The 21,362-nt window shown below is 47.9% G+C and overlaps 1 protein-coding gene across 1 annotated transcript in view; it reads right to left on the bottom strand.

The window, feature by feature from the left end:
- cbln1 (cerebellin 1 precursor) overlaps positions 1-17,380 on the bottom strand; it is a 143,619-nt gene extending 126,239 nt beyond the window's left edge. The window contains exon 1 of the mRNA XM_078544319.1: positions 17,374-17,380. The gene's annotated coding sequence lies outside the window, so the exon portion shown is untranslated. The remainder of the gene's footprint in view (positions 1-17,373) is intronic.
- Positions 17,381-21,362: the final 3,982 nt, after the last annotated feature.

Below are 21,362 nucleotides of genomic sequence, written 5' to 3'. Positions count from 1 at the left end.
CAGCGTGCAACAGATCCTCAGGTAGGCCAGAAGGAGTGGGCGGGGGCAGGAATGAGTCGGGCGCCGGGTCCAATGAGGACCTAACGGGAGCTTTAAAAACTCACAAGCAGCACCCTGAAGGCTGCCAGAGGTTGTGGGGAAGACTGCGGAAGCATTCTTCACAGGATCAAAGAAGAAATATCTGCTACGCTAATGGCCTCAGCACCCGGCGGGCATGGAAGGTGGGAGGGCAAGTCCGGTGGGCACTCTGACCCCCATTTCACAGACGAGTGCCTGGCCATCCTCAGAGGTCAGTGCAAGGCGTGATGTCCTCATGCCCAGGGAAGGGAGGAGGATTCCGCTGCATGTCACAAAGAAGGCATGGGCAGAGCTGGCCGCTCCAGGTCAGTGTGCATGACATGGTGTGCCGAACGTGGATGCAGAGTCACAAAAGGTTCAATGATCTTCACCGTTCAAGCAAAGGTAAGTACAGAGATGGCATGGAAATGTGTTTAGATGTGTTGTTGGGTAACCATCCCTCATTACCCTCAAGGGTGTAAGAGTGTGTGTGCTAATTTTCATAGAAGCCTGCGCCGGACAAGGCTGGGAGATCTGACTGCTTGGCCTGAGTGCACTGAAGGGCAAGGTGTGCCACTTCGGCACGCCCAGCAAACCTGGTTTTCAGGTGGGGTGGTCCAGGCTGGAATGGTGCTGCAGGGAGAGGGAGCGCTAATGATAAAATCTGTTCTTCCCTTTCGGGAAAAGAGGTCATAATGTGGCAAGGCACAATCTCCTGGTTCTCATTTGCTATGAGACGGATGCCCTAGAACTAGAATGCTACCGCAGATCTCGTTCTGCCAGACATGGTGAGGCAGGGGTATCTGAGGAAGGTAAGAGTGCAGGTCACAGATGCAAGAGTAGTGGGGAGAGCAAAAATTGTAGGGTTTTCTCAGCTGAAATGGAGATGTTAAAGCTCGAGTGCCCATTGATCCTCCAATCAAGATGGCACCATGCTCCAGTTCTCCACTGTCTCATCAGCCCGCCTAACACGCACATTGACTATGTGATGATTGAATGTACTGACATGTTCTCTTCCTCCCACAAATGCTCCATCCACAAGACACTCCCAGGACCCCAAGGAGGACACACTCACACCAGCACCCACATCACACCCTCTCTCTGAACCAGGCACCAGTGCAGAGACTAGCACATTGGTGGGCTTAAGTTCGTCGGCAGTGGGGAGAACACTGCACACTCACATGAGAAGCTGGTGGAGGTACAGAGTGCCCCGGGTGCCAGCAGTTGGACAACTGCTGAAGGCTAAGAACATGCTGAGCCTGAGGCAGCAAATGCTGGATGTCCGGTGGGGTATGCGAGGAGATCCAGCAGAAATCCCTGAGGGTCTGCCGCCTATGATCTCTGTCATGGAGGAGTCCATGCAGAGCTTGAACACTGCGTTGACCCTGAGCACCAACGCACAGCCTCCTCCATTGAGAGGGTGGCGACTCTCATGGAGAGGCAGCTCCAGGAAGGAATCAGGGGTTTCTAGGGTCGTGCTTGGACCTGCAAGCCCTCACACAGGCAATGATCTCAGGAGATCACTGCCAGTGTGAGAGATGGATGAGGCACCTAATCTCCCTGCTAGGTGCCCATCCATCAATGGTGAGCAGGGGGGTTCAAACGAACAATCCTCAGCATTCGGCAAGGGTAAGTACAGAGATGGCATAGAAATGTGTGGAGATGTGTTTTTGGGTAGCCGTCCCTCATCACCCTCAGGGGTGTAAGAGTGTGTGTGCCAACTTGCACTGAAGCCTGTGCCGAACAAGGCTGGGAGATCTGACCGCTTGGCCTGAGTGCGTTGAAGGGTAAGGCGTGCCACTCCGATGCGCCCCACAACCTGATTCTCAGGAGGAGAAGGAGGGCAGTAGCTCCTCTGCCCCTCTGCCAGTGACCATCGCATCTGAAGAGGCTGTGACGACAGAGGAGTGCTCAGCCATGGCACAGGACGCACCCTCCCAGGCAGAGCCCTCACCAGCTCCGCTGGCCAGAGGACAACCGCCAGGGTCATCAGGGCCAACACAACAGCAGAGTCAGAAGGCTGTCAACAATGCCACTGCCAGAGTGAGGGAGGGCACCAAGACGCAGCACCCACAAACGTACGTTTAAGGCACCTTGAGCACAACAGGCGCTTCTCACGGGTAACATTATTTCTGCTCATATTTCAAAACTCTCTTGATGGTGTGATCATTAACACCAGAAAATATTGTGCTTGTTTCTTTGGATGTTACATAAACATTGATATTGTTGTAATGGCCTGGGTATGTGTGATGGTTCTTATCGGTGCAGGGGGTGGCAAGGGTTTTGAACTTTATTACATAGGCTACCGTTGGAATTTGGGTTTGCACATTACAAATGTCTTGTCCAGAGGCATCGCCCTTGGCATAAGCTGGAATCGATGCCATGGCAGCCTAGCTGAAGGTGCACAATATCAAGGCCTCTCTGGTGTCCCTGCCTCCCTGAAGGTTCCTGACGTCTGCCTCCACATCCTCACCCTATGCCTCCCCAGGCTCCTCATCAGGCCGATCAGTAGATTCATCCTCTGTCGCATCTGGAGTTGCCTCACGATCCTCAGCCTCCAGTCGATCCCCCCTTGCCAGTGCCAGATTGTGCAGAGCGCAGCAGGCAATCACTATAAGCGATACATGCTCTGGAGGATACTGCAGTGCTCCCCTGATCAGTCCAGGCATCTGAACCGCATCTTCAGCAGCCCAATGGTCCTCTGAACCACTGCCCTTGTGGAGGCATGACTCCTTTTGTCCCTCTCTTCCACCTCTGTTCTTGAGCCACTTTTTCAAGGGATAGCACTTGTCACCCAGGAGCCAACCATCCAAGCGAGCAAGGGTGATGAACAGCCTCAGCACCTGTCAGCATCACAGGGTGTAAGTATCATTTGAGCTGCCAGGGCAATGAGCACAGACTTGCAAGATCTCCATCTTGTGGTCGCAGACAATCTGAACCTTCATTAAGTAGAACCCTTTCCAGTTCACAAAGACTCCCAGCTCGCCTGCAGTCACCTTGCTGGCCACATGAGTGCAGTCAATGGCACCCTGGATGCGGGGGAAACCTGCACTCACTGTGAAGCATCTGGCTCGCACAGCCTGGATGATCTCATCCATACGATAATGGATGAATGTCATCACTCATCTGAAGAGAGCTGATGCAACTGCGGGCAGCAGATTGGGGCACATCACCCAGATCTCCCACTGACCTCTGGAAAGAACTGGTGGCGTAGAAGTTGAGGGCCACTGTGACCTTCAGAGCCACCCACGCAGTCGGAGACGATCTCTGGCCCAAGCATCTGGTATACGGTGGTCACAGTGTCCCTAGAGATGCAAAGCCTCCTTCGGGACTGGACCTCAGACATGTGAGGTAACTGGAGCGCTGCCTGTACACGCCGGCTGCAGGGCAGTGGCATCTCCTACTGATCCTTCCGCCTTGCAGTCCCTGCTGGCCCTGCGCCCTTATGCCTGCGCCTCTCCTCCCACAGGTCACTCCCTGGACACTGCCTGTGGTCACCTGGCGTCCTCTCCCTCCTGGACCCCCCTTCCTCCTCAGAGGCGGTCCCAGCAGCAGAGCATACAATCCCCAGGATCAGAAATGCACAAGGCACTGTCTCATGCACCTAAGGCTGCACTCTGCTGAAATCTTCATACAAAGATGGCAAGAAAAAGCATTCCAAAAGAAAGCTATCCATGCATGGAATGCACCAAAACTGACAGTGAAACCTCTCAAATCGGATAAATTTCACAACTAAAAACTCTAACCTAAAGAGACAGAGCCTTTGCTCCGTGAGCCTTTTATCCTGCCCCTGGATGAGAACTTGAGGAAAAGTTTTGGTCGCCTGCCCGTCTTGGCCGTGCGACAACCGCAAGGTTGCATGGGCGATGTAAAATTCCTGTAAATTGGTAAATTAATGGTCTTAATTGGCCCGTTAAGTGTCGGCGAACGTGTTTCTGACACGTCCACAGGCAGTAATATTGCTCGTGTACACAATGCTGCCGGGACGCTCGCCTGACATCTTTTCACGCGAGTTCGGGTCAGGCGTGAGCCCATTTTCTTCAAGTAAACTTTTGGCCTGGGTGTCTACATCCCTTGATCTCTATTTCTCTGTTCATTAATAATTTTACCAATAAGGGTATATTTTAATTCTCTAACATATGGCTTCACTTTTATCTGCATTTATCAGATATCTGTCCACTTCCTTATCCTATCTATGTCCTCCTGCTGTCTTTCACATTCCATATCACTGTTTGCCATGTTCACATATTAGGCATTGATGACAAATTTTAATATGATTTCCTCAAATCAGTCATGCGTATGGAAAAGAGAAGTCCCAACACAGATCTTTGAAAAATGCCAATATTTCTTTCTTAGTAAACAGAGAAACATCCATTTAATTCTACATACTGTTTTCTGATGTTCACTTATCCCTCAAATCCTGCTACTACTTTACTCACACAAGGCATTGTAAAAACATGGATTACAAAATGCCACAAATGCAAGAATCAATATTACATATAATAACTCAGTATTTATTGCTACTGTATTGTTGTTGCCAGTACAGCACCAGTTCTATTTATGTTGCTATACGTGTAAGGAATGGTAAGCAATAGTGGCTGCAAGCCTAAATAAACAGTTCTGCTTAGTGCTGACGGATGGCTAATGCATTGAACAGAAAAGGAAATTAGCACAATACTGCCTATACAAAGTAAGCAGCTTCTTAATGTGCATTGAGGCTGGGGTGGTGATGCAATGTTTATATGTACATCTGAGGCTAACTTAGTTTTAAAAAAAGCCTTATCGAAGCACCAGGTCTGAATGTACAATGTAACAGTGGTGTGTATGGTAATGTTACATACATTAAACACAGGTAGCATATTATAAGCTTTATTACTCAGGTTTGAATGTTATTTAGTCACTGAAATGTTTTGTCTGCCTAGAATTTCCCAGAAAAGCCACCAAGAAAGGACTAAGTTAAAAACACAAGTAGATAGGGATTTATTTATTGACTGCATTGTAGAAAGCACATGAAACAAATTATGATTCAATAAACGATAGGTACATAAGCTGAGCTGAACTCTGCTGCAAAACAGAGAGCCCTACCTTTGCATCTACAGATATATCATGATACATACCCATTACTAATAAAGGACACAATAACAGATAAATAATGATGAGTCATAATCCAACTGTTGTGATGGAGCAGTAGCTATTTGACAAAGATCTCCAAAGACAAAACTCTTAAACAGACATTCTGCTGCACAAAATGCAGCCGCTGTCTTAAAAGGTCCAATGATGCCTAGCAGTATGTCACTTTGTGGATGCTGTGTAGTGATATTATTGTAGTCCAGTATTCTTAACATCAACACAGTCTAAAGCAGTAATTTCGGCAAGCACAACTTAACAGCTCGTCCATCTATAGATTACGCTAACACTATTTGTACAGGTACTGGCATTAAACCAGTCATTAGGCTTGGTCTCCTACAGGCCAAAGCTAATTCCCAATTTTTGAACAGCCAAAATATATAAAAAGCAGAGGGCTGGTTTTTTGGCCCGGATTTTCATCCTCAAGGCAGGAATATTGCGTCAGATCATTTCCCAAAATGACAATCCTTCCTCCTGCCTTGCAGTGCCTGTCCAAGCTATTTTCATGGCAGAGATGGACTGGAGTTGGGGCAGCCGCCTCCAGGGGAAGACCCGAGGTGGGAACAGAGGTGGGCAGATGCGGAGGGGGGCAGGTTAGAAGGCCCACCTCCGACCACTGGGGCATCAGCCCGGTTCTGCAAATGAGTGTTAGGCATCCTAGCCCTCACCCCTCACCCACCACTGCTTCAAAAGGATAAACAGATGACTGGACTGTCAATCAAAGAAAAGATTAAATCACAGGAGGGAAATTGACAGATTAAAATCTGAATTTCAAAACTGTTGAATGCAAAAGGGCACTTTGTCCACTGGACCTGAACACTTTCACAATGCTGGCCCATTTAATGATCACTTACCTTAGAAGTACAAAGCCCTATCATTAATAGCTTTATTAAAAACATATTTAACTTACCCTACACCATTAGATTATTACATGTGAAGGTGTCAACACCTTTGGAGTTTATCTGACAGACTAGGCTTCCCCCATGGTTCATGAGTCTTCTGAGGTACCATTAACCATGTCTGCTAACAAAAAGGGCCCAACTCCATGAAAGTAGCAGGGGGTCTAAGGTGTCCACCACTGCAAAGAAGTAGACAAGAGTGGGATTTCTGCATGCAAGCTCGCTACCCGTACCCTTAATCCATGGCCACAAAAATCCCACACCACATAAATGGGAGTGGGAATCCTGACACAGATGGAGGCATGAAAATCCAGCCCTTTGAGTCTACATAAGTCCTCCATGAGGCTGTGTTCCTCTTATGAGTAACTGAAGAGTTGATGAAAGAAACATGTTCTAATTAGAAGTACTAGGATTTGGAATCCTTCCTGATTAAAAAGTGAACAATTTGTAATGAACTGTAACTCAGCCCATTTAGTTCATTTGAATTGTATTAGATCAATTTATTGTATAACACATTTCCATTTTCAAACAGGTTCTTACTTCAAGGAAAAAGAGAATTGCTGTATGAATAATCAATCTTTGTCTTAGACCCATGCCCCGCTAAGTATAAAAATCCAAATTTTGGGTCTGAGCATCATTAAAGTCTGGGTAATTAATTGGAAAATCTCAGTGTTATTGGTGCACACAACTAATGTCACAAAACTGCCAAAATTCACCTTTCTCGGTCAAGGGTTTAATATATGATCTATATTTATTTTGTGTCAAGCTGCCCAACATTAACCAACCCATGTAATATTAATTCAGAAAATATTCCATTGGAATTTGGAGTAAAGTGCAGCATTAGTTGTACACCATTTGACTTTCATCTCACAAAGTTTTCATTTTACAAAGTTTTTGCTTGTATATTGCTTTATTTTCTTAGCTCTACATAAAAAAAAATGAGTATCAAAGCCATCATCAAAATAACCCATGAACAGTAATCCTAATCCCATTTATCTTCCCTGTTCCCATATCCCTTTACATGCTTTTCCTTCAACCACCTATCTAACTACATAGTTCTGATGAAAGGTCATTGGCTGAAAGATTAACGCTGTTTCTCTCCCAACAGATGCTGCCAGACTTGCTGAGTATTTCCAGCATTTTCTGTTTTGAACTTTAAAAATACCTCACTGGCTGAAAAGCAGTTTGGGGTGTCCTGTGGTGCTGTGACGCAATATTGAATCTGGGTACTGCCCTTGTTCTATTTGCAGCATCCATCATGAACACCTCCAATTTCCATTTATACTTTTTTTTCTCTTTAAGTAGATTTGAAATTCGGTCATGCAGGTATGCATCACACCTGCTGTGCAGTTTGGAGATGCAAAACCTGGAAGTCAAAATTTATTGTTTCAATTCTGTTGACAGACTCCAACCTGCTGAGTTGACTTGCAGGTTTCAGCCTCTGAAAGCAACTCAAATATTGCCTTCAGATTAACATCAGGGTTATTGGAGGAAAAATTTGAAAGCCCATGAAAATGGGCGCATGGATCACAATGAGCAATCAACCCACAGCTGATCCCTCCAGTGCAGGCAACATGCAAACCCTGTGCTAAGTGTTACAAACTAATGCATCCAAATGTGGAAGCAAGGGGTCTGAATTCAGGGCCAAGTCCTTCCGTAGATGTCACATCATTCCCCTAGACTTCAGCAACTTTAAGTAGCAGCACAAACCACCAAATATACACTACAAATTCAGAGCAGCCAGTGGAAATCAATCAACAACAGATGTGAAAGTGGCTGATGACCCCTTTAAATAGCACTGGTGGGGAGGGCTTCCTGCTGCCAAGTGTTGTTCAGTCGTACAAGATTGAGAGAGGGCATTAGCTGGAGCTCTGAGTTTGAAAATGTAAACATTGGCATGAAGTATGCATTACACACTGAATGATGTCATGATCTGCCTACTCTGCACACTTACAGCTTACAAATCCTGCGCCCATGTTAATGTACTCAGCAAAATGGCGCCCACTACGGCCAGCAACAGAAGTGTGTGCATGCGCTGCACAGGGAACTGAAATGACATTTGAGGCATTGGAAATACGGGCACCACATATATTTTGCAACAAGTATATTTCTATCTATTCTATGCTACGTCTTCCATCAATTGGTTATTAATCTCATCTGTTCAATGAAAATAGTGCCAATTTTTCATGTTTTTCCTTGTATTTGTAAATACTAATACCAGGTAGCATTCCAGTGAATCAGCACTGTTCCTTCTCTATTGCAGGTAAAGTTACTGGATAACCATTCATGGATTAGACAATTGAAGGAATAGGTAATGTCTTCGACAGTGGCTGAGTGCTTTGCTACCTCCCAGGTGCCTTTACAGAAGGCCTAAAAGAGCAGGTGAAGAAGGCTCTGGAAGCGCTGGTTGAGCTGCCTGTCATCAAACTGAGGAAGTATTGGATCGAGGTCTTGAAAAGGGAGTTGAGGGAGATAAATATTAAAAAGCAAGACCTCTGAGGAAGCAATGTCAGGATTATTCCCAGTGGCACATTCACCAGTTAAGGAAATACAAATCAATTACATCAAAAATAGTTTGACAAATAATGCAAAAAGGAAAATTTCTGATTAATAAGGCATTTGGGATGAGTTCTGGAGCAGGGAGAAGCTCTATGGATAAAATTCACCTAAACCGATCCAGTACTAATGTTCTCAATGAGAGGGTAAATAAAGCAGTAAAGGAGGATTTAAGTTTGTAAAATAAGAGAGGGCAAATTTTACAGCATATGGGGAGGGGCTAAGGACATATCAAATCAATCTAAGATAGTAAGCTGAATGGGGTGTAGTGAGGCACCTGCGTTAGAGCAGAAAGGAGAGAAGCAAATAGGGAGAAAGGGTTGCTAAGAAGAATGGATGTATCAATATTGCAGAGTTTATATGCAAACATGTAAAATATTCCACATAACATTGAGGAACTATAGAAGCTAATTAAAATGGAAAGACATAAGTGGGTGAATTTAACTCTACCTACCTGGTGGGCAAGTTACATATCAGACCCAGGACTGTGAGCTTTTCATTTCTTTTCTCGTGCAACTATCCCTCCTGATCATGGGACTCCCAGTAGGCGATCACGCACTTGCTGTTGGTGGACAATCTCCATACCATGCAATTTTCTACACTTTCCCATCAGGAATGAGTGGGAGTTAGCTGTGAAAATGTACATGAAGTCTGCTGATTAGAATTGGCCATGTCTCATTCTGACAGGTGTGGGCAGGCAAGGAATTTAACTGACCGATGTGTTCTCTTGTCAGAAACCCACTGGCATTAAAATCCACAAAGTAGTGCTTGAGCCTTCACTGGAAGTTGGCTTTAGATAGGATGAGACTGGAAATTAAATATTCCTGGTTAAAAAGTTATTTCAGTCAAGATAGGGAAGTAATGAAAGAGGAGTGGCCTTGTTAATTAAAAACACAATTAGAAAGGAACATTTTCATACCTCGATGGAGTTTGTCTGGTTTGAGTTAAGAAATAATTAAAGATCTCTTACCACATTGGGGTACAGTGAAGAATAGCGTGAAAGAAATCAAAGGTGAGATTTGAAAGCCATTGAGAGAGATTTGCACTGGCAACTTACAATGGTAATGACATTGGTATTGTGGGTGATGTCAACTATCCGAATGTAGTTTGGGTGTTCAAATGCTTCCAAGACAGTTTCTTTAATCAGTACTTTGCATGTCCAACAAGGAAGATCATGCAGATCTACTTCTGGGCAATGAAATGGAATAAGTAAGTGACCTGGTGATAGGTGTTGAATTGGAAATGATCTAACTTCAGTGGCATGAAAGGGGACCTAGCCAGTATAATTAAATATCTGGACTTTGGTATGTAAATGCTGTAAGGAATCCTATTCTTGTAAGTCTGCATTCAATATCTATTGAACATAGAGGCATGAAGGTCAGTCGCTTTTACAAACTCATAGCTAACTATATGTTTTGATTAAAAATCAAATGATCTAAATAGACTTAATAAAATTCCTAAATCTACTTTGACACTGTAACTTGGTTGGACAGATCAAACAGCAGATTAGGTTTGGGAACTACACAATTATAAAATAGATAAAAGTTCAATATGTTTGAATGACAAATAATGGGGGTGTGTCAAAGGCAGGGATTCCATGCATTAGTAGGAGAGGTTAAAGCAAAGATTAGAGAAACTTTGGGCATAATTTTAACGTTTATTGCGGGGCACTAAATAGGAGATGGCGAATCATTAACCGGTTTTGCACCAAGCCTGATTTTCTTCTCTGTGGACCTTCCAAAACAGAGGCCAATGTCTTACAGCTGCAGTATAAAGTAGAGTGTGATGCCCCAAGTTTTGACTCACAGTTGAAGTACTGCTCTCTTACCGAGTTCTGACACCAATATAAAAGTGTCTTCAATTACAATGAAACCTAATAATCTGTAGTAATTTATTTATCACTCATCCCTAATCTTCTTCACCAAGGACAGAATTTTGAGGTTGTCGGGCGGGCGCGTTGGACGAACCCAGGAGTGGCTGGGAAACAGTCCACCACACGCGATCGGCCCTCCTACCACGATTTCGCGCTGGGTAGGCTGGAGTGTGAAATGTGGCTCTTCACTGTCGGCAAGCAGCGGGCAGGGGCAGGGGTCTGTTGGCCGCCGGTTCCATTGGTGACCCAGCGGCTGGTTTAAAACCGGCACAGTCAGGCCCTGGAAGGCTGCGTTGTGTTGTCAACGTTGTGTTTACGACAGTCATCAGTGGTTTCATAACAAAAACAGAATTACCTGGAAAAACTCAGCAGGTCTGGCAGCATCGGCGGAGAAGAAAAGAGTTGACGTTTCGAGTCCTCAGGTTTCATGGTCATTAGACTTTTAATTCCAGATATTTTATTGAATTCAAATTTCACCATCTGCCGTGGGTCTCTGGATTACCAGTCCAGTGACAATACCACTGCGCCACCGCCTCCCCCAGTCGCAGGGCCCCAAAGACTCACCCCGTGTGCCAGAGGCCTGCCAGTCTCCAGAAGACCTGCGTCACACCCGCTCTCTGAACCAGCCACCAGCCAGGATACCAGCAGCTCAGTGGGCATTAGATCTTCAGCTAGAGTGTTAGTGCACAGCAGTGAGAGTGCTTCACATTCACTTGAGCTGCTGGCGGAGACAGAGAGTGCCCAGGGTGCCGGCAGTTGGCAGGCTGCTGGAGACCAGGACAATGCTGAGTCGAAGACAGATGATGAGCCTCTGGAGTCGTCCATTAGGCGGCAGATGCTGGCTGTCCAACGGGATGTGCAGGAGGAACTGACGGAGACCCATGAGGTTCTAAGAGCCATGGTCTCCGTTATGGAGGAGTCCATGCGGAGCGTGAGCACTGCGGTGACCCTCGTGGCTGAGTGCACTGCCTCCTCATTGAGAGAGCGGAAACTCTCATGGAGAGGCAGCTCCAGTGACAGAGCGAGGAGTTCCTGGGGTGGCGCTCGGACCTGCAAGCCCGCACTCAGGCAATGGCCTCAGGTGATCAGTGTGAATGTGTGAGATGGATGAGGCACCCAGTATCCCAGCTAGTTGCCCATCCATCAATGGTGAGCAGGGAGGTCCAGAGCAACCTCATGCTGGTGCACGAGTTGCTTGTTGTCTCTGTGGGCTCCTCTCAGGGCGCTCTGGATGACGGCAGCAGCTCCCCTGCCCCTCTGCCAGTGACCGTGGCATCTGATGAGGTTGCGGCAACTGGGGAGATACCAGCCATGGAACCGGCCACTCCCTTCCAGGCGGGATCAGCACAGACTCCATTGGCCAGAGGATGACCGCCATGGTCATCAAGGCCAACAAGACACCAGAGTCAGCGGGTTGTCGCCAATGCCAGTAGAGGCGAGGGGGGAGCACCAAGATGTAGCACTTGCAAACGTAAGTTTAAGGCACCATGATCACGAGAGGGACTGATCACGGGTGATCTTCTGTCTCAACTGGTCTGGTGTTGAAGACCAGAGAAGGTTCTGTTAATTTGTTTTACAGTCAACATGAGATAAATTTTCTTTTGTCGTAATGGCCTGAGTATGCTTCACCTTTTTTATTTCATGTGGTGCAGAGTACGCCAGTATGTAATGCTAGATGTGGGAGGCTCGAAACTTTGTTATACAGGCACTGAGTGGACTTTGGGCACAAATGAAAGAGTCATTTCAGACATCGGGGATGGAAGTGGCAGCTCTGGTATGAGGTTGAAGCTGATCTTTGGCAGCCTAGCTGAAGAAGCATTGCATCAAGTCATCCCTGGTGTCTCTGCCTCCCTGGAGGTTACTGAGGTCTGGCTCCACACCCTCAGCATTCTCCTCACTCTGCTCCTCTTCTGACTCACTACTGGACTCATCATCTGTGGCCTGTGGAGTTGCATCAAGATCCTCTTCCTGAAGTGGGTCCCCCCTTGCCAGTGCCAGATTGTGGAGAGCGCAGCATGCACCCGTTATCAGTGCCACCCACTTTCGGGGGTATTGTAGTGCACCCCCTGAACGGTCCAAGCATTGGAAGTGCATCTTGAGAAGACCTATGGTCCTCTCTGCCACTGCCCTTGTGGTGGCATGACTCGTATTGTAGCGCCTCTCTGCTTCTGTTCTTGGGTTCCGGAGAGGCGTCATAAGCCACCTTTTCAACAGATATCCCTTGTCACCCAGCAGCCATCCATCCAGTTGGACTGGAGCACTGAAGAGCCTCGGCACCTGGAAGCATCTCAGGATGTACGCGTCAAGGGATCTGCCAGGGTACCTTGCACAGACTTGTAGAATCAGCATCCTGTGGTCACACACTATTTGCATGTTCATGGAGTGGAAGCCCTTCCTGTTGATGAAGGCACCGGGCTGACCCACTGGCGCCTTGATGGCCACATGTGTACAGTCTATTGCACCCTGGACGTGGGGGAACCCGGCAAATGCTGTAAACCTTCTAGCTCGCTCAGTCTCGCTGGCCTCGTCTGTACAGTAAAGAATAAAGGTCTGAACCCGCCTGAACAGAGCTTCTGTGACCAGCTTGTCGCAACTATGGACATCTGATTGGGAGACTCCACACTGATCCCCCACCGACCCGTGGAAAGAGCCAGAGGCATAGAAGTTGAGGGCCACTGTGATCTTCAGAGCCACTGGCATGGGGTGTCCACCCACACAGTTGGAGCTGATCTCAGGCCCAATCATCTGACAGATGGAGGTGACTGTCTTCCTTGAGAGGCGGAGTCTCCTTTGACATTGTACCTCAGGCATATTGAGGTAGCTGCATCGCCGCCTGTAAACCTTGGCAACAGGATAATGGCGTCTTCTACAGCCCCTTCCGCCTTCGACTTCCTGTAGGCCCTGCGCCCCTCATGCCTACACCTCTCCTCCCACAGGTCCCTCCCCTGGAAGCTGCATTGGGACAACTGATCTCATCTCCTTTTTGCCCCTCTCTTCCTCCTCAGAGGAGGTGCAACCTGCGGAGACCACAGTCCCCATTACCAGGGTAATGGAAGGCTGTCTTATACCTGGAAGGGTCCTCACAGTCTGAATCCTCTGGGGCCTTTGGAGACGCCAATGAGTTCTGAAATGAAGCATAGAAATGCTGACAATGAAGCCCCGAGCAGAGAAGCTGCCACATAACAATAAGTCACCAGCAGCAAACTATCTCCAAAACTCATTCTTAGAATCCAGAGAAAAGTTACAGCACAGAAGGAGGCCATTCGGCCTATCTTGTCCGTTATTTTCCTTAGAACAAAGAAGGCTGAGAGGCGACTTGATTGAGGTGTACAAAATTATGAGGGGAATAGATAGAGTGGACAGGAGAAAATTGTTTCCCTTGGTGGAGAATTCTAGAACCAGGGAACATAGATTCAAGATAAGTGGCAGAAGGTGTAGGGGGGACATGAGGAAGAACGTTTTTACGCAAAGTATAGTGGGTGTCTGGAATTCGCTGCCCAAGTTGGTGGGAAGGTAGAAACTCTAAACTCTTTTAAAAAGTACCTGGATCTGCACCTTAAATGCTGTAAGCTGCAGGGCTATGGGCCGGATGCAGGAAGGTGGGATTAGAAAGGGCACCTGGGTGTCCTCGGCATAATCTCCAAAACGATATAGATGGGTTGGTGGAGTGCGCGGTAAAGTGGCAGATGGATTTTAACATCGAGAAGTGTGAGGTCATACATTTAGGAAGATCAAACAGTTATAATGATTACAAAATAAATGGGAATATACTAAGAGGGGTAGATGAAGTGAGAGATCTTGGCGTACAAGTACACAGGTCCCTGAAGGCAGCAGTTCAAGTAGACAAGGTTGTAAAGAAGGCATATGGAATGCTCTCCTTCCTTGGCAGAGGTATAGAATATAAAAGTAATGATAAAACTCCTCACTACTTACACTGGCAATGCTGCTGACCCTTTTTATCCCGCTCTTGGATGTGGTTTTTGAAATTGTGGGCTGCCTGCCTGCCCACTTTGCCCATGTGACAAGCGCAAAATCACACGGGCAACGAAAAATCACCATCAGTTGGCTTTATAATGACCTTAAGTGGCCTCTTAATTAATGACGGGCATGGTTCCGGCACCCGCTTGCGCCTGCTGACCGAAATATCGTGGGAATGCGCGATGACATCGGGACGCTCGCCCGACGTCATCGCGCACAATTTTACATCCGATCGGGTCAGGCCCGCGCCCACCCCCGGGACGTAAAATTCTGCCCCAAGTTGCAAGTGATCATAGTGAATGGCTACACACACTCGACACTGCAAACATCAAACAAGTAAAGCAAACCTCATCATTTAGTTAATTTAAAAAAAAACAGACAGAAACATTCGGGCTGCCGTGAGTAGAAAAACCTTGTTTCACACAAAGCAGTGCGGCCTAAGGCATCACAATTTATTCGTCAAGCGGGAGCTGTTTGCTGGCTTATAAACTTGGCTGCTCCTACATATATTATTTAAATATTCATGTGCTTAAAATAATTCTATTGTTCTGTACTACAAAGCCAGTCAACTTATTGGTGGAAATAAATCTTTGCCGGTGTTTCTAGGTCTTCTGTACTTCATAATTCATGAAGTAAGGTTTCAAACTAGATGAAGCAAAATGATCCAGTTCAAAGAACTGTAAACGTAAATAACATCTCCTATAAATATTAAAATAAATACCTACCTGGTATTCGCTATATATGGATATCCTGCGTTCACAATGAGAACTATGGTCACACTTTGAATTAAACAGGCATCTTAACTAATTTTAGATACTGAGGGGAGAATCTACCAGGGGGCAAACCTCCATCCATTCTGTAAACAGGCAGGGGCCATAAATTAAACTTTGGCCAAATTTTCATCCATGTTTATTTGGGCAGAAAATGTTTTTAACCATCTGTCACAGAGAGAAATTGGATGTATTTAAAGGAAGTTTATAAAGCAGAGTGGGGAAAAAAAATCTTCAAATTGTGTTAAATTTTAAATGATGCATTGGACAACTTCCTCCCTGTTCCAAATGCTTCCAAGCTGGTGGATTGATGTCAACGCCCTGGAACAGCTTTGCATGGGGTACGGCTAAGTCCAATTGCACTGGTCTTCAACACTGCAACCAGGATGCTGAGAGGTCCCATAACCTTTACTGTGCGTAGTTCACTGAGCTGCTTCTTAGAGCTGAATATTGACCCACTGGGAGTTGCGGGTGGTGGGATGGGGATTTTGAAAGGCCTGGGGAGCCCAGAAATCCCCTCATAGAATGCATATGACATCACTGATTAGTTCCCTGCCCATCAGCTAATTCACCAGGGTGTGCGGTCTCAGAGGGGTTCAATGGGGATAGGGAGAGAGACCAATCATAGGTTGGGTGTGTTAGGGAGATCGATCCTTTGGGAGGATGTTGGGAGAGTGGGATGATTGGACTGCAGGTGCTTTGTTCCCAGGATGAGGGGAGATTGAAGCTCTCAGTGGGCAGAGACCTTGATGGTCGGAGGTTTCAGTGGGGAGATCAGAGGCCTGGGTGGTAATCAAGGGCATGGAGAGAGATCAGGGGCCTAGGGAATGGTCAGCGGCTGGGGGGTAATCGAAGCCATAGATGGAGAGGAAGATCCATGGCCATGAAGGGAAGAAATCAGAGGCCTGGAGTGGGTGTTGGAGACTAGAAAGGTGGGGAGTGTTGCAGGAGTCAGAGACCTGGCAAGGAGATTAGCGACTGGTGGTAGGGGCTAGAAGTGGGTTCGAGGGCCTTGAGTGGATGTCAGAGACTGGGGTGAGTCAGCATGAATCAGGCTTGGGGGATGTGGAGTTCGGGAGTCTGAGGGGCATGGACCAGTGGCCTGGGAAGTGAGCGTATGGGACTAGAGGCCCCATGTGGAAGTTCGAGGGAGAGTCCCTGATCACACGTAGGTAGGCGCCTGGGTCCAGGAAGTAGGTGTAAACGCACCCCAACCCTAGATCTGTCATGTTTTCGGCTGGATGTAGCTGCCAGGTTCATCGAGGGGAAACTCGGCTGGCCAGAATTAAAGTTGAAAAGCTGAGTGACTATGAGGCTTGCAGCCTCATTATCATATTTGGAGTATCAACCCGCCTCCTTGGGTTAGCTGCCGCCCACTTCTTGGCCTCAGTTAAAGACAACAGTGAGTGGGTTGGAGGCTGGTTTGGGTCGGGAATCTAATTTTAAAGATTTTACCGACCACCTCCTCTACTACCCCTCAATTGACCCAAACCCTTCCCTTTCTTTATGTTAAAATCCCCCTCACCAGCCCCCCAATTAATGTCACATGGAGTGAAGCCGAATGACTGGACACTGGTACCAATAAGGGTGGAGACATCAAGGACCAAGTTGGATCATCCGCTCAACACTTTTGTCTGAAAGCATTTGCAAACACTCAGCCATGGCTCTGGCACTCTAATACATTAATATATATAAATGAAGATAGGAAATGTGGAAGGTATGATTCCAGAATCACAACAATCACATGTCCCACTGGATTTCACGGCCCTCCTGCCTGGCATGTTTTCAGGGGAGGGCACATAAAATATGATGAGTGGGTAGCCCACCACCTTCCTGTCCACCCCCGACTCGGTCCCCATATTACAGGGGACGGGTAAGGTGCCACAAGCCCGCCCACCCTTAGGCCTATTGAAGCCGTTAAGTGGCCAATTAATGGCCACTTAAGCCCCTCAGTCTGCCCCCAACTAATATGCTGGGCAGTGGAGGCCAGAGAGAGTGGGAAGGCCTTTTTTTCACCAAATCAAGTGAAAGGCGGGAAGGAAGGGGGGTTTACATCCTTTGGTGGGGGAGTGGGTGCTCTGTGCACATTGGGGGGCCACCCCTAAGATTGTACCCTGCTTTGTGCCTCCATGCCTGGCCTCCAAAACCCACCCCTGTAGCTCCCCTCACTCCCCCCACCCTGGGTGCCAAACCCTTCCCCGTACACAAAGCCTGGGACTTCCCTGAGTCCAATCGCCATCAATCCTCTTCATGGAGAAGCTAGCAGCACCTACTGCTGAGTTCTGCTGCTGCTGGAGCAAGAGCTGCCAACTAATCAGTTCTCAAGAGTGACCACTTTTCTAATGGCGGAGTGGGAGGGGGAGTGAACAATATGCCCCCTGTAAAATTCAATCCATCAAGTTATGCTGCTCAGTTGAGGGTCATGTAATACTTCTACAAACAAGACAAATTTTGTAAGGTCCCAGATCACTGTTTAGGACAGCAATTGGTAGAAAAGGGTAAGCTGTGTGACTTTTAAATATGACAGTGGCCCTGAGCCTTACAAAATGTACCCTTAAGTGGCAAGGAAAAACCAAAGCCAAGAAAAGTAGTGAAAGAATGAGAAAGAAATCAATCCAAACCTTTTTATTCCAAACCATTGAGAGGTCGATGATACAAAAAACAGTATCTGAAATGAATACTTAAAGATAGCTCAGTGAAGTTTTATTATTTTTAAAACACAGCTGTGACAAAAATACCAGAATGCAGCTAACACAAATTTAAGTAGCCAAAAAGTACAATATAAATTGGTCCAGCATGAAAACGTAATTGTTTCACATTAACTTTAAAATTAATAAATGGAAGATGACACTATGGTAAGCAGCGTTTACACATTACATTGTCTAGAGTCCTTGACTGGACTGAGTGTGGAAGTAACCTCCACAGGACCACTGTTCAGCATAGAGCCAGTAGGTTTTCTGACTTTCTGTAGCTGACTATAGATGTCTGAATGATGACAAACTGGCATACTAAGTATGATGACTGACAGAGTCTTAAAGATTAAGCATCATGTTGACCAGAGAGATGATGCACTGTGGCAACCAGGCCCAATGAGATTTCAAAACCTTTTACAATGCAATGTCCTGCCTTTGCATGATGATTGGACTCTTGCATAGTGTCTTCAAATACATTCATCTGCCTGCTGTACACTATGGATCTGTGTGCTAAAGTGGAAAAGGAAATATGTCTGTGAGCTCCACAAGAGATTACCTGTCATTGTTCAACCATTTACTCTGGGGTCAATTTCCCACATAGTCCGGGAAATTCCTCAAAGTGGAACAAGTGCAGCTTCAATGACATTTCTGACCATAGTGATATGGACAGGGATGAGAGAGAACTGAAATTGCAATTCCCTTTCCTTACTGACTGTAATCAATGTGTTTTTTGAAAAGGGAGATGTGTGTTTCTCAGCCCAGAAACATGGGGTCAATTGAAATAACTAGCAGCAAGATTTTGTGGGTTTAAATAAAGAGGATTATTTATTCATATATTCATCCCAAAATCCTAACACTGCTTCATACACAGATACACAAACATACACACACACACACACACACACACACATAGACACACATACACTTGAGAAAAAAAATAAAGTTACAGCAGTTTTACCAATTATTTACCAACAAAAGGTACAGTTTGTAGTTCACGAGTTTGGATTGTGTTAGGAAAGAAGCATACAGTACAGAACTGGGGCAGAATTTTCTACCTGTCAGGCGGGCGGTGCGGGAGCGGGCGCCGGCTGGCGTGGACCTGGACGGATCGCTGCCCGTGATCGGGTCCACGCTGCCATTTTACGCGGGCGGGCCAATTAAGGCCGGCCCAGCATGAATCGTGGCTCCCGAGGACAGCAGGAGTGGGCGGGCGGTGGCGGGACTGCAATGACTGCCGGGTCCAATGGCGATCCGGGCGGCCTGTTTTAAAAAGCTGCCGCAGCCTTTCAAAGGCTGTGAATCATGGCTAGTGGAAGGGCTCCCCAGAGCGCTGGCATGGCACCGATCGATCTGGCAGGAGGATAGGGCAGGGGGGCAATGTGCCCCTCATTTTTCCGACGATTACCTTGCTGCCCTTCTCGAGGAGGTGGCAGCATGGCGGGAGGTCCTCGTACCCCAGGACTGGAGTAGGAGGCCCCCCTCAAATGACCTAATGTGCCTGGGAGGAGGTGGCAGAGGTGGTGAGCTCCCGCGACGTGGTGCGACGCACCTGGATCCAGTGTCACAAGCGCTTCAACAACCTCTTGCGCTCGGGAAGGCTGAGTACCATGTTGGCATGGGTCACTTAACCCAGCAGGTAGACTTTCCCCCCTGATGCCTGCCCCCACAACTCCCCCCCCCCATCCAAATGTAAGTGTAGCGATTGCATTGAATCACTGACAGCATGTGTCCTTTGCTGGGTGGGCCATCAGATATTGCCCATGCCTGAGAGGATGGTGAAGAGGTGGGTTATGCCCCCACAGCATATGGTACACTGAGATCCACATGACTGTTTTGGGGGCAACCTGGAGGAGCTGCGCCTAGGCGCAGAGCTGGAACTCCAGGACATGTCAAAGTCAGGGCGATGACATGCTGGGAGTGGAGCTTCAAGGTGGCGTGGCACCGATCGATCTGCTGTCCTCTGCGCTCCACGTGCTTGCGCCTCCTTGCTATGGAAGGTTAGACCGTGTGGTGCCTAATATGATGTAGGCAGCATTTGGCCAATGGGGTGGGTGGTGGGGACAGGCCTAGCATCTTTGTGTGAGTGTTTGGCAGCAGCGGGGTGAGGAGGCACTGGAGCCCTGCAATGTCCCACTCTGGTTGGGGTGGGCCGTCCGCCAAGAGAGTCCAGGTACAATTAGCACTAATCAATGCTCTTCTCTCCTTTTCAGGAGAAGAATGCACATAATGCCGCCGAGTGGGTGAGGACTGGCGGCGGCCCGGCACAGTTAGCGATTCTCAGCCGCTTCGAGCAGGAGGCCCTAGATTTGGAGAGGCGCCATGCGCCCAGGTCCACCAGTGTCAGTGAGGCTGGGGTGCCACGGGCAGGTATGTTTGCCCAGCAGTGAGGTCACCATTGTTCTCCCAGCAGCCATGGCAGTGCTGAATGTTCATTAATTGAAGTTTGCAACATGGCTTGACCATTGCTTGTGGAAGGATGAGCGCATAATGACCTGGGGGGACAGGGATGCACATTGACCTTTTCTCCACGTTAACTGATCCAATGTCCTTGTTCTTCCTTTCAGCATCAGCGGAGCAGGGCCGGGAGGAGGAACAGCAGAAGCCCCCTCTCACACCTGAGGGCACAGAAGTCTCGGGCTCACCAGTGTCACACCATCTCTGCCAGGCAGGCACCAGCGCAGGTACTAGCACCTCGGTGGGAATTAGAACATTGGCTAGTGTCCCGGGGCACAGCGGTGAGGGCACTTCACAGTCGCTGGAGGAGCTGGCAGAGACAGAGAGTACCCATGGCGCCGGCAGTCGGAGGACTGCAGGGGACCAGGCACATGCTCAGTCGGTGCATGATGATGTACCTCTGGATGTGTCTGCGTCCGCGACGCCGCAGGGGCAGGAAATGCGGCTGGGTGTGCGGGAGCATTTGGGGGAGAAACATGAGGCTATGCTTGGCTTGGTCTCCATGGTGGAGGAGTCTACATGGACTATTGCTGATGCAATGAGCCTCGTGGCCGAGCGCCATGCATCCTCCATGGAGAGAGTGGCGACTCTCGTGGAGAGGCTCCTCCAGGAGACCAATCCAATCAGGAGATGCGCTCTAACCAGCAAGCCCTCACATCGGCATTGACCTCAGCTGGTCAGTGCCAGTGTGGGAGATGGTCTGGGCACTAAGTTTCCCAGCTCGGTGCCCATACATCCACGGTGAACAGGGAGCTCCGAAGCGACCTCACGTCGGCGCAGCAGCTGCCTGTCGTCTCTGCGGGCACCTCTCAGGGCACTCCAAATGAGGGCGGCAGCTCCTCCGCCCCTCTCCCAGTGACCGTAGCATCCGATGAGGCTGCAACGACTGGGGAGATGCCAGCTGTGGAACTGGCAGCTCCCTCCCAGGCGGGGCCAACACAGGCTCCACGGGCCA

The sequence above is a fragment of the Cetorhinus maximus genome, chromosome 6 (assembly GCF_964194155.1).
Source record: "Cetorhinus maximus chromosome 6, sCetMax3.hap1.1, whole genome shotgun sequence".
Taxonomy (NCBI): Eukaryota; Metazoa; Chordata; class Chondrichthyes; order Lamniformes; family Cetorhinidae; genus Cetorhinus; species Cetorhinus maximus.
The sequence above is the reverse complement of the archived record's forward strand: the minus strand, read 5'-3'. Positions and strand labels throughout refer to the sequence as shown.